Source organism: Haliaeetus leucocephalus, unplaced genomic scaffold (genome assembly GCF_000737465.1).
Source record: "Haliaeetus leucocephalus isolate CR32 unplaced genomic scaffold, Haliaeetus_leucocephalus-4.0 Scaffold184, whole genome shotgun sequence".
NCBI lineage: Eukaryota > Metazoa > Chordata > Aves > Accipitriformes > Accipitridae > Haliaeetus > Haliaeetus leucocephalus.
The window spans coordinates 4,509,433-4,523,726 of record NW_010972620.1 but is presented as its reverse complement, the minus strand read 5'-3'; the positions used below and the strand labels follow the sequence as shown (position 1 = coordinate 4,523,726).

Sequence of the window (14,294 nt, the reverse complement as noted above, 5' to 3'; positions counted from 1 at the left end):
AGGGTGAACTCCCTCATCCAGCCAGAATATTCAACTTTCTTACCATCATGTCCTCATTCACCACCCAGACACCAAAATGTATCTGTACCCAGCAACCTAAAGGAAGGGGCTGGGGGAGGATGGTGGTGAGAGTCTCTTTTCCCATCTGCTTTCAAGCAGCCAAAATCCCTTGCTGTAAGAGCACAGATGGTCTGCAGCACATTTGTGCTCTCAAAAAGTAGCTTGCAGAGCAAACATTTGAGGAGTCGAAAAGCTATGTAGGAAGTGTTCTACTAGAAGGACACCATATTGAGATCCAAAGAGCCAGAACGCTTATGGAAGAGCCTGAATATAATGCTGTATCTTCTTTTTCAGGAATCCCAGGTGATCAGGTGTCTGGAAAGACTGCTGGCATTTTTAGCAAGCACAAGAAGCCCTTATATCATTTCCGTTAGCAGGAAATCATTACAGCAGTCATAAATTTTAGATGCAACCCTATCCCCCGATACTGGATAAATTAGACTATTTAAAAACAAGGGAATTTTTTCATTTATAAATTCCACTCTGCTATTCCAACAATTATATCAAAGGAAGCAGTAACACTGCCATCTTGCAACATCAAGCTTGTTTTCATACTTGCTTTCTCATTTGTTTAGCAGTCTCTTACACTGTCACAACAGACCGAGTCATTCAGCTACACGCTGCAGGCCCTGCACTTTGACTTGCTCTGAAAGGAAACCCTTTGTGCTGCTTGGCTCCACTCCTCCAGAGTCCTGCCTTATTAACCAACACTTAGTACTGAGGCTTACATTGTTAAAACAGAGGGATACATGAATCCCATTAGGTCTGTGACTAATTGCTACCACTATCACCTTTCACTATTAGGTCTAAAAAACAGATAAGGAAAAAAAAGAACAGCCTCAGCCCAGCTGTTTCTACCAGGAAATACCATTAAACAACCAACCTACCACTACTACCTGAAACCAACAGTTGGGCTACAACTGCCAGTTAATCAACAAGAGGAAGGCATAAGGAAAACTGAGCATAAGGCTGAAAGTATGAAAGGAAACATATCACGACTAGACAGTCACAAATCATCAAATGACAATTACACATGTTTAAGTAACAAGCAACCACTTTTTCTTTTTGGTTTCAAAGCAAAAAAACTCAATGCTACAGCCCCTAAAAACCAGTACAAATCAATAGGAACCAGAAAACAAATGGGAAGGAAAGCTACAAATTAAAAGAGAGATGGCGAATGTATGAATTTTTATACAATGTGAAACATTTACAATGACTCCCCTTTCTACAAACAGATCTCCTCTGATACTAATAAAATCCCTGACTCCCCCTTCCTTCAAAGGATTTATGCTTAGGTCAACACTGGAGCCAACAAATCCATCTTGGTTTGTGCAGCCAAAAACAATTGCTCTTTTGGTACCTATCCACTTTTTGATAACTTCTGCTAGTAATGAAAGTTCACAATGTACTACTGTTATTCTAAAATAAACAAAAAAAAAACCCCCTACTGACAATCTCAATCTGCAAGCAAAAAGAATGACCATAACTGCACGAAAACCCATTCAGTTTGATAGTAGCAGAACACACTAGTAGTACCTACTTCATTAAAAAGCTGTTAAAAAAGAGTGTTTTGAGACTGGTGCATCTAACACAGTCACTAACCATAAGATAATTTGCAAATGATTCAGTTAAAAGGCAAGATAAATTCACCTTTTAGTATCTGTTCCCTCTTGTTACAGGTAGTTTATAATCCACACACTCAGCTGTAGAAAGAGACTGTATTAGTATAAAGCTGAGGTACAATTTTTTTCTATAGCAGTTACTCTAGTCTAACTTCTTGCTACCACTTTCTCTGGAACGATCAGAGGGGGTTTTTGGCTCATTTTAAGCCTTTTCTAAAGTCCTTTCTAAAGCGTTATAAAACCCCAAAAATGTGCTATTGTTTGATGTATTACTGCCTCAAAGCTGCTCATCACTGCCCAGATGCTGAAGTTCACCACTGCCACAAGAAAAGAAGTGGTAAAATCAGATATATGAACATTCATTTTAGTTAATATACCTAAAATCTCCAGTCCAGTCAGCAAACTGGATGGTATTTCTCTTCATATGAAAGCAACTGATGAAAAAACACAGCCCAGTTAAGACAGTACATTTGGGAAGGATACTGTTTTCATCTTATTGTGTTACTTTCTTCTGTAAATAATACTGTGAATTGGTATTATAGAGAAAGATTAATATTATGTGGAAGCAGAAACACAATTATTTGCATAACTCGATTAGTCACAGAGCAATAAAATGCCACCAACTCGGTATCCGTGATATCTTACACTTAGTATCAATCATACATAAAGCGTAGGTTTTGTATCAAATGCATAGGGAATTTGAATAGTGACTATACAAATCAGTTAAAGCATGAAAAGTAAATTATGATGATTCAGTGTTCCCTGCAGACCTACTCTAATTTCCAGTGGTACCCAGAATATAATTTACCACATTAAGAACGTTCACAGACTTTCCAATTCCAATACACTTGATTTTAGCTCTATCTGCCCAAATCTATCTCAATCTGTTCACAATCCAAGATTTTTTTTTTCCCTACTGCCACTGGATAGTACTTGTGTTCTAAATACTAACTTTTAAACAGAAATAAAATGTAACAATTCATCATAGGATCACAATTTATCTTCATGTCAGAAATATCCAAAGAAATCATGTGGAACAACTGTCAATGTAAGTTCATCTTGATATTCAAATGTCTCTTGAATACCCAAAGTTTGTTGTGCCTACCTCAGGCAACTGAATATAGCATATACCTCCTTCATAAGGCCAGAGACAGAAAACTAAAGAAAAGGCTACTGCTTTGTAAGCAAAAGGTTTTGTGTGAAAATACCTTGAAAAAATCAACTTTGTCAGTACGTGACTGTTTCACATCAAACATACAAATACAGCAAGTCACAGATAATACCTGGACACCAGGTACACATTTGATAGCAGCTCCATGTCTTTCCAGGTTTTGTATTCATCTTCTATTATCTTACCCATCTCCTTGTAACTGACTCTCCCAAAATCAGGGAATTAATAATGTTATAATATCACTCTCTTACAAAATACTGCACTAGAAAAACAAAATAGCTTAGTGCCTTTTATGATTTCTTCAGAAAGCATTAAAAGCAATCATAAAACGCAAATCCTGACTCAGGCAGATCAACCTTGTTAATGCGTCAGACAAGCAAATCATGGTAGATCAGCATACAGCATCTTGAGTGATAGCAAAGTGCCAGGTGAACACTGGCCAACCTTCTTGCACTGTTTTGATAAGCTTCTACCTTCAACGAATTGCTCTGCTCCTTCCTCAGGGTTGATCATCATCTGAACAGTATGGCAAAAGTGTCTTGCTCCTCAGTCCCTTCCACGTGATGTTTGTCTTACCCTCACAGTGTATGTCCCTTCTGCTGCCTATGCCACAGGAGAATGCAATCACTACCAAGTCAACTTAAAAATGCCCAGGGTAGGAACTTCTCAAAGTACTATTTGGAGATTAGCCCAGCCCAAGCTTGCCTGCCTGCATACCTTGAATAACAAGCCATCTTGTGAAACTGCCACACATTTAGTGTGGCACGTGAAAAGCTTTCTGTCGCTGACTTGTAACACTTTTTGCTGCTGTGACAGGACTCTTACCACCCGCACAACTGGTTTGACCAGTCCTCCTCCTCCTCTGTTTTACAGCTGACAATTAATTTGACACTCTAACACACCTTCCCTGCATTCCTGCTGCTATTGTAAAGCTAAGGAGACAGCCATCTGTGTTTCCCCACAATGCAGTAATACAAAGCAAAGCAAGTGGAAACGCATCAATTCAAAACCTGGTGATGTGGGTAGCAGAGAATGAGCAACAGGAACACAGCTCAGCCAAGCTTCCTTTACAGCAATAATGGGCCCACAGGCCCAGTTTGCACAAGCAAACAAAACACCTCTCTGCATATATACATCAGAATATAGACAAGTTTTACCCTTCAAAAACAAAACCTTGCCTTTTTTTTTTTTAAACAGACACTGTTTTTCTCATCATAGATGCATTCTTCAATGAAGCAAGGAGCATGCATAGTTGTTCCTCATCATCCCATGGTACGCAAAAATTTTAAATCTGCATCAGCACATATTATGTCTGTTTTAAATATTACATTAGTATTTGGAGAAGTAGTTAAACTGCAGCCACAGGACAGACAACATTAAAGGCTAGTACAGGCAAGGGTTGCAACCATTTCTCACACTACTATAACTGAGATGTGCTTATCTGCTAAATTGCTGATAGCACAACTGACCGGAATCAAAAGCAGAGAGCAGAGCCTGCTGATACAATGAGCGGACAGCACACCAACTTTTTAAGGCAGAAATGTCTCACAGGTAAGTAAGGGAAAGCAAACACTCAGGAAATAGTATCTTTTTTATTCACTTACTTTGTTACACAACAGAAACATCCTCTATTAACTGCTAATCAAATGACAAAAATAAGAACAAATATGACAATCATTCATTTAAGCTCTTCAGTGAAGTATCTGATACAACATAAGTATTGAGTATCTAGGGAGAACATCAAAAACCTTGATACCTGGTCCTGTAACACGCCAAAAAAAAGAAGAAAATGTTTCTTCTAGCTACCTTCAGTAGCAGTCATCCTAAGTGTTCGTTCAGCCCTTGCCCCATGCATAGATATGAAGTTACAAACATACAAAACATCTTGAAGAATCATTGCGTATAAAAAAGGTAAAACTTGCAGGTGAATAAAATGTACAAGCTGCTAGGATTTATCTGGGTACTTCCATTTACATTCTATTGTCTGTAAGTAATCTATCTTAAGGTTTAAAATTACTTAAAAATTAAGTCAAATAATGTTTAATACTTAGCTATTTTAACAGTATAGACCTGCTCTGCAAACTACCAGAATACAGGACAAAGGTTCTTGCTCTACTAAATCAATCTGCTAAGTGGACAAGTCAAGTAACTTTTTCTTATGTAAGATTTGGTCTCACTCTTGCAAGCTGAGTATGTACTATGCTGCATCATGTCAGTTGGATTTCTGGAATAAAAAACTCTAATAATGGTACTACATCATTGCTATGAGAATTATGGCAATTAGGTACTTGTTTATAATATAATTTTTACAGTGAAATGAAAATAGAATTTCCAGAAGAGCCATTGATATCATGTTTGAATGCTAATTTGACTGTTTATTAATCCAAAATTTATTAAACTACATAAAATAGCTGTATAAGAAAGTATGTGATCAAACATTCATATTCAGTTCCTGCACTAATACCATAGCAATTACCTGGAGAAATAAAAAGCCAATTAACAGCTAGAAGATACATGCCACTAATTTTAAAAGCTCCTTCAATTCAAATTCTGATTTTAATACAACTATACATTCTGATAAATTAGGTTATGAGAATTAATCTTCACATGCGGTAACAAAGTAATTTTAATTATTCTTGGTTTAGCATCACTCTTCCAAGTATACTGTTAGACATGACATCAAATCCACAGATGTCAGAACACAAGCCAGGAATGGAGAGCTTCTACAGGTACAACTCTAGAAACAAGATTACAAGTAAAATATATTTCAAGCAATACCTACACTGAATCACCACACTAACTCCTTTATTCAACTTCACTGGAAGAACACTGTCTGAAAATTTAAGAACTCTGTGCTTTTCTGTAGTAGCAGACAGCTAAGGCCTATCATTTTAACATCAGAATTTAAGCCCTTTCTCCCTCCCTCTCTCTTCTTTTCTTTCCCCTCTTTCTGCCCATTACCCACTACAAAGTGAAAGAAAATGCTGCAATAAAGATGGAAGACAGAGAGGGGGGGAAAAAAAGGAGTATCAGAGTTGTTCCTTTCCATACATGCTTTAAGAGTAAATTCTCACTTCAGAGTCCATTCACCGGCATGGAGAAAAGCAGTTTCTCTAACAGTCAATACTCCTCCTTCCTCTGCTGAAAAGTACATACACTTTTAGTTTTTAAGGAGGCTGTTGACACCCTCATCCCTTGGCTGTCCATCAGGTTACCCACTATACCAGTTGAAAATCTTACCCCCAATTCCAGTACTGCTAATTCCCAGCCACTAGAAGGTAATTCATGATGAAAGCAATTCCCTGTATGCTTTCTACTGTCTGCACAGATCTAATTAGGAACACATCCTTTCCCAGCTATAACCTGCTATTCTGTTATTACAGGCATGCACTGAGAACCTGGTACATTTTAATTCAGTATTATGCCATTTCAAACTGCCTGTCTTTTCAATCTTCTTATGGAGCACAAACATGATTCTTTTAAATCCCTGACTACAAAGGACTTTCCTTAAGCAGATGCACTATTAATGCTAGCATTTAATTTCATAAAATAGCTTGACCCAAGCTATCAACACTCATGTAAATAGTCAAGGAGGAAATGACTTTGTTTCACCCAATTTCAAAATACATGCGAGATGACATCTAAACACACTAAATGACAACTATAGGAAGCATTTTCTGAGGTGTAGCTGCCTAGAAGAATTCACTAACAACAAGGGAAAAAAAGAAAGTGTGTGCCTTGTCACCTAGTAACTATCACAATGGGGCTCTTTTACAATAAACAGATTAAAGAATGACAGAAGTGTGTGCCTGGGGTTGTTCTGTAAGCAAAGAGATTGACTGTCAAGGTCCTGAGAAATAACAATCACTGCTATAAGAGAAAAAATATATTTAAGCTACAAAGCTTAAACATACTGCAGAGAAAGGGGCAAAAAAGGCAAGGGGGGACTAATGCTTCACAGGTATGTGCATATACAAAAACTTGTTCAAACCAGGGTGGATTTTGAAAGAAAGTGAAGAGCATTGAGGTAAGTGACTCTGAGGCACAAAACCTTCCGAGAGGGGAGCAGTAACAAGATGTTAATACAGTAAATGCAGTTCACTGGACACCAGGCATATTGAACCATGCATTATATAATATAATGGCCAGTAGCAGTCAATTGTGTCAGTTCCTTTCAACAAGAACGGGTTTTGCACCGTCTTTGGGTAGATGTTCTTCACTCATAGCTGTGCTCCTAAGTGAGACCTTGTAGCAGAGTCACTGATGAAGAGGGAATCACCTACTGTCCAAACAAGTATACATGCAATCCACAAAATAGTGAAAACACAGTTCTCGCATCATCAGCTAAGACCATGCATGGTCTTCTCCTCCGGATATGTAGAAAGCATCCAGACAGGTTTTATAGGACATGAAACAAGCTCATTTTTAAATAGAGGTATTATTTAAATTTAGAAAGCCATCCTCTTTCCCTTTCCACTTCATATCTGTCACACCACAGTACTCAAATTTCCTTTAAGTAATAGACCAAAGTCTCAAAATGACCCAAAGCTGTAATACAGATATGATGCATTCCAGAGAGTAGGTGGGGGACAAGGAAAGGAGTGATGAAGCACTCCATGGCTCATGGGCAGATGACCCCAACAGTCAGCAGGGACCCAAGTACCATGACCAGGCCAGGCAAGCAGCTAAGTGACAAAAGAATCTGGTGACACCAACACAAGCAGCCCGAGTTCCTGGAACTCCCTACCGCTCTTATTTGGATGTCACCCAGCACTCATATAGTTGCATTGCCACTGCAGTCTGTGCTCTAAACTTGCTAAGGAAACACTGCATACCTCTAAGCAAAGTCCAAATGTTTACATGAAAAAACCTAACTAGAAAAGAAGCCCCTTGAAATTGCTTCAGAGCAATTCTCTTTACATTGTCATTTGAGATCCGTACTTCCTGATTCTTTCTCAAACTGCACTGGATCATAACTCACAAAATTGCTGCTGTTACTCTTCATTCTGCTTGAGAAGATGTCATCTTCTCAAGATAAGCTCCACTGGAAATTCATCATAATCTAAGTAAACACCCTTAAGCAATAGTCTCCTCAAATGCTCTGTAGTACTCACTAACCTTCCATATTGGTTCTGGTTTCTGAACTCACAGCAAACTAAAGTAAATTAAACTTCATTTATCTCCTTTACTATGCAATTCAGGTTTAGTGTGCAGCTTGCCTGTCAGTTACTGGGAGAAGTGACACTGCTTGCCCTTTGGCCGGCTTCTTATGAAGATAGCTAGAAAAGGGGTTTACTCTTAACACCCTCAACCTGCCCAGTGAAAACAAATCGCTACTTCTTTTTCCTAGTCCTAGACCAGAAGACTTGGGCAGCACTACATAACTCAAATAACCAGCTGTCTATTTCAGGTGCTGTGTTACTGTTCCCTGTACCAGATTCCAACTTATCTTCAAACACCTCTGCTCTTCAGTGTCTTCCTCTCCAATTCAACCAACAGAATGCTCATTTATCTTTTTTTTTTTTTTTACACAGATTTTTTTTTTTGCTAGCAGATCCCAATGTTGTGGGAGCAACTGAGGAAAGAATAGCTTCATTCTGATACTGGAGGTGCCAGATGCAGACACGTACAAATCATTCCAGTTTTGGCAAAGCTGGCTTTAGGAAAGCAGATGTACAGCTTGTCTACATATTTAGAAAGTTGTGGGGTTTATCTCTGTATATAACCCAGGTGATAGATGAACAAAAAAATCTTTATCTCAGTTAAACCAGTTAGAAATTTAATGCTTTCATGATGACTGCCCTGTTTGTTCACCTGCAATTCTCCAGACAACAAAGTGAGCACTGAGGCACCTGAAACTAGCTGGTCTCAACAGATACCAGAAACTGTTTCCCCTACTTTCATTACTCTAGCTATCAAACATCAAGAGGTCAGTTCATTGATATGCGTTATAGCTGAAGATATAAATAATATCAACTAAGCTGTGCAATCTTTCAAAGCTGATCCAATAACAAAAATAATAATTAAAAAAATCAAGACATACACACACACACAAAAAGGCTACTAAAAAAAAATCCAAACTAACAGCTAAATCTAGAATTGGGGAGTCTGGAAGACAGACTTCTTTTAAAAGTGAGAAGCATTACCCCCATGGACTTATAGCTGCCGAAGAAAACACTGAATTTTTTTCTGTTTCACCCAACAGTAAATTAAAATGCAGTCTTGTGAATTTCCAAGAGGAAGTTACACACATTTTCCAGTTACTTTGAAGATTCACTCTTACACCTCAAGTCACATTGTAATACATTGTCCCATTACTCCAGCCCTCCAACTACAAATTAAAGCTCTCAGCAACACGCCCAGACACACCTATGGACATACACTGCTCTCCCAGACTCAACTACAAATGAAACTTCCATTACATGTCTTACACTGTTCCATGTCTTGACCTGTAAAAGCACTGAGCACCAGAAGCTCCCCTTCTTTAGCAAATACACAACTTGGACATGAGCTGAAACTTCAGCTCTTTTTGCTAGGACAGAAACTAACATTTACTTCGCATGCAACTGAGGACTGACTTTTAAATTCAGTCATACTGAGCAATATGCTTCAAAACGTGCCTTTTTTCTGACATGATTTTCAAAAATTCATATAAAGGAGGATCAGCAGTGTCCTATATCTATCCTGAGATGGCAGGTTCACACTCATCCCTTGGAAGTTGTGATTCAACAATCATTGTGATTTTAAAAAGGAGTAATATGACACGATAGTATACATGCAAATGCATAATCAACTTAACTCTGTCTCCTGTTCACTCATGTTAAGCACATGTAATATTAAATTCCAATCCACAGACTGATTTTTACAAGTGGTTCATTACACTCAAGCAGAACCCCAACTCAGAAGCACCTCTCTTCATGTAAGCAGCTACTAAAGCTCATGAAGCAAAGACAAATACATAACTTTAACAAAACCACATTTATCATTTATACTTCAGTAATGTGTTGGCTCTTTCCCCAATCATTGCAGTATAGACTAAAGGCCCTGGTAAAGAGATTTTTTTTATACTGCCTTATGTTTCAACTCATGCATCTATGAAATGAAATACCATATGATTGAAGTTTCAACAGTCAAAAGGCTTTTCTTGATACAAGTTCTGATGTTCATCAGAATACCCCCCAAGAGAAGCAAAAACTGCACATCAGCACCTTTTGAACAGTTCAGTTACAGACTCACTTCCCTCTTGCAGGTTCCTGGGCAACAAAAAAAGAGTACAAGTGATTTAGCCAGTCTTCAAATGCAAATTCAAGTGTTAACACGAGATGCAATATAATCCAGTCTATCACTGGAGATGGACTTTATTTCAAAGAGTTAATTAGGATTTACTGGCTGAAGAATACTGAAGAGAATTATAATGATTTTTAGAGTTTTCATGACAAGTCCCACATGTATGAAGCAACCAGCAAAGACTTGGAGTTCCATGCAAAAAACTTCACAAATGCCATAGCATTTATTAGGAAGACCATAATTTATTTGTCTGAACAGTTTGTTCCACAAAGGACTACTCCTCTTCTTTAAATATCATGCTACAAAATATTCTATTAGAAACATAATCTTAGATGAATCATAATAAAATAATAACTACTTTCTATTATCTTTAAACACATCATCCTAAGACAGATACATTAAAGTAACCATTAACAACAGGACAACTGGTAAAAATCACAGGAACTGCCACTTCATTTCAATTCAGGTTTAATTTCCAACCTATTACACTCAGGTAAGAGATGAAGCTGCAGGACAGCTTACATGCTCTTACATGTACAATGACAGTCCAACAAGACTGCTGAAGAAACAACTGATTTTGGGGCATGACTTTTTTTTCTTCTTCTAGTTGTGTTGTCCATTGTAAAACCCAAGATGCATCGCTTCAAGAACTTCTCACATCTTTACTAGACAATAATCATTATTTGAGCAAACTAAAATGCTTTTCCAAGTCAGTGCCAACCTGTTGGCATTGCACCAGAACTCTTGCTAAAAAATTTACACGACAATAAGACTAAAAATAAAATGGAAGAGAAATTTTACAATTTGTGTCAGCAGTTAGCTGTAGTGTAGTCCTAATAATACTTTCACCTAAACTAATCTGGACAGACTGAACACACCTTTCTGTTTCACTTGTTGGGTGAGGTTTTATGTTTCTTTTTCTAAGGCAAAATATCCTCAAATTGTGTCTACTGCTCACCACATTGACTAGCAAAAGAAAATTTCCTGTTGTTTCCAATTAATACCCAACTTATGAAAGATATCATGCAAAATAGAGATAAGAACTCCATCACAAATGGCTTTCCTAGACTAAGAATTATGCCACCAGATAACACTGCAAAAGAGGGAAACTTAAATCCTAGAGATAATTCTATTTTCAACTGAAATTTATAAAGAAATGAGGATTCAGCTAAAGAAGTTCTGTTCTACATGAAAAGATATAAAAAGCAGCTCTACTGTATACCAGCTGTGTAGAGGGACAAATCAAAGGTTTCAACTAAATCAAAAGGGACTGAGATAGAAAGGTCCAGAAAACCAGGTATTTTACATAATCTAACGTTGAGATGTATAAACGTGAAGCCAGAAGGACTGTTTGAAATGTGTTTGGTTACATCTCCACACATAGAGGTAATCAGAGCAGCAAGCCACCTAAGTTTAGAAGTGATGAAACGATAAAAAGAGATGAACTGGAATGAAAAGCATCACAACATCTAAGAAAAAGTCAGAAAAAGAACAGCTTAAGAAGAGATGAAGTTGATCAGCACTGCCTGTATTCCATACAAAACAGAGAGGGTGGCCATGAAGTCGCATACACTGATGGCCTTCCTGTATTTACAGATCACACATATAGGAAACAAAAGAAACACACTTTAGTCCCACCTATACTAGCTCTCCTAATATTAATTCACTTTTGCCCAAGACCAACTACAAGATACTGCTCTAATTTAGAAAAAAGATTATTGGGGTATCACCTAGTACTGCCAAGAAGGAAGATGGAACATAACATGGTCCCATCTACACAGAAAAGCTAGAGGACTGCAATACAGATAGGGCAACTGTGACTCACAGTACAAGTGGTAAAACTGGCCGTGTACTGGGACACAGAGTCCTCCAGCCCAGGCATAACGACACAGCTCCCTGATTCAGCTCACACAAAGACCTGCTTTGATGCACATGCTTGAAGGGAGGGGAGTGGAATGGTGCATATACACATTGGGTACTCTCAGGATTTCCTTGCTTTTAACAGTTTAATACTTATATCAATTATTTTTCTCTTTTTAAATCTGACTTTATATAAACACGGATTACATACAGTGTCAAGGTGCAAAGCTCAGCATTACTATCAATTCTTTTAACGAGTCAAGTACATTAGAAGACAAGGTTTACTCAAACTTTATCATTGCTTTTCTTCATTTATGTCATGAGTTAGACAGTTGAACAATTCCTTCAAGGCACCACTAGGTTTTCTACCAATCTCATGTAAGTAGTTAATATTATGGTCATATTAACTCCACATACAGAGTCAAGTAACAGCACAACTCCAAAATTAAGTTCATCAGTTAAGGTTTAACAAGAGGGACTGGATTTGTTCCCACCACAACACAAGTCACGGGGTACACCTTGAAAGTGTTATTTTTTGTCATACTATTCCCAAGGTTCGAAGCTCATGTCTTGGGGAAAACAATATACTAGCAAGAGCATTCTTTTACTGTGAACTTCAAATGAGACTTGGATACTTAAGGGTTTATGCACAGACTTGTAATCTCCTGCTAGTAGCATGTCTTCAGCACAGAACAACTCTTACTCTTCTAAGTAAAGAAAACCAGTCTCACCTACACCACTCAGCAACTGATGAAATACGACAAACAGCACTACTGTCACCTTTCAGAATTTTAGCATCAAGCCTTCAACTCTGTTTTTCTTCTCTCTTCTGACACAGATTTGTTTCTGATGAGATTCTCCCCACCCTCAATTTGAGGCAGCAGGGTCTTGGTCTACAACTTGGAGATAATATTGGAAAGCATTACAGGTAATTCTTGGTTTTGGTAACAGGAAAGTAAGTTCAGAACAAGCCAACTCAGAACTAAGTACAGGATATTGCCAACTACTGGAGCCCACATGTTAACAAAAGTTGCAGGCTACTGCTTTAACATATTTGTCCTGCTTGGTAACACTACTGCATCCAGAAAAGCATTTACTTTTTTCCATAGCTCTTTAAAAAGCCAGCTTCAGGAAATTCAATATTAGCCTCGGTAGTGATAAGCAACATCCCTGCTAATTAGGACCAAAGAAACCATTCTTGGTATTTGGTCCTTCAGTCATTTTCTCAACACTTTGAAATAGTGACCCTCACAATATTAACAAAAATCTGTCAACAACCCCAGATCAAGTCTTATAGAATTATAGAAAATATTGTTTCAAAGCCAAGGCAAGAAAGAATGACTGAAGAATTTCAGAAAAAGAAGAGGACTCAAAGACAATACAGAACAAGTTTACTTTTTTTCATAAAATGGATGACATTTCAAACTGACAGTCTCTTGAAACATCTTCAGACTTTCAGTTTCTCATACTTCTAGAGCTTAACCATCTCCTCCTAAAGTCAACGGCAACATAAGCATTCATGCCAAACAGTAATCAGAGTGATTACACTTCCTAGTCGATATAAAAATGCAGCTGCAGCTCATGCTGTTTCAACAATTTTCTTATACAACAGAACATACGGGGACACTGGTCACATGTGGTTTTTTAGTGTATTCTGCTTGCAACATTTTAACTTCTGAAAAGCAGTTTTACAAGATAAAGTAAATCAACAATAAAACCAGACTACCGTACTTCTAATCTTACATACAGATTTCAATTCCACAAGAGATCTTCTCCTGGTCTGCACAGAGTCTCACTGGAAGTATACACATATCGGACTCACCTGTGCAGACTATTTTCCAGGACAAGAGCCAAAATCCGCAAGCCTACATCATAATCATCTCGCTGAAGTTGCAGTAAAGCTTCCTGCTTTCAAACCTAGAAGGGCAAGCAGCTTTTGCAAATACCACCTCCAAAAACAAGGACACATACTCTACCGCAACACTGTGGCCGGCTCTAAAAAATAACCTTCATACTGGCGTAACAGTTGCTGGGTTTTGTTATCTAATTATTTAACCGTAAAGTGAAATCAACATACGACCAACGAAACAGGACAACCTAATTAATAACGTGGAGAAGAAACCTGGCAAGAAACAAAGAGACTACGAGCCAGCACAGGAGACAGAGCTACCCGCTCGGGAGGTCCTGACTTAGAAGACGCTGCTAAGGCAGGACTTTCCCCCCCCCGCCCCGGACCTCATGCCACTTCGCCCCTCTCCTCCCTGCGGAACCCGAGCCTCACCCACAGACCTGCA

The 14,294-nt window shown here is 38.2% G+C and overlaps 1 protein-coding gene across 2 annotated transcripts in view; it reads right to left on the bottom strand.

The window, feature by feature from the left end:
* CCDC186 (coiled-coil domain containing 186) overlaps positions 1-13,944 on the bottom strand; it is a 38,912-nt gene extending 24,968 nt beyond the window's left edge. Inside the window, exon 1 of one of the 2 annotated variants that reach the window (XM_010564720.1) lies at positions 13,823-13,944. The gene's annotated coding sequence lies outside the window, so the exon portion shown is untranslated. Of the gene's footprint in view, positions 1-13,747; positions 13,769-13,822 lie in introns of those variants that run through there. The other variant, XM_010564721.1, reaches the window with a different exon arrangement.
* Between the last annotated feature and the right edge of the window lie 350 nt (positions 13,945-14,294).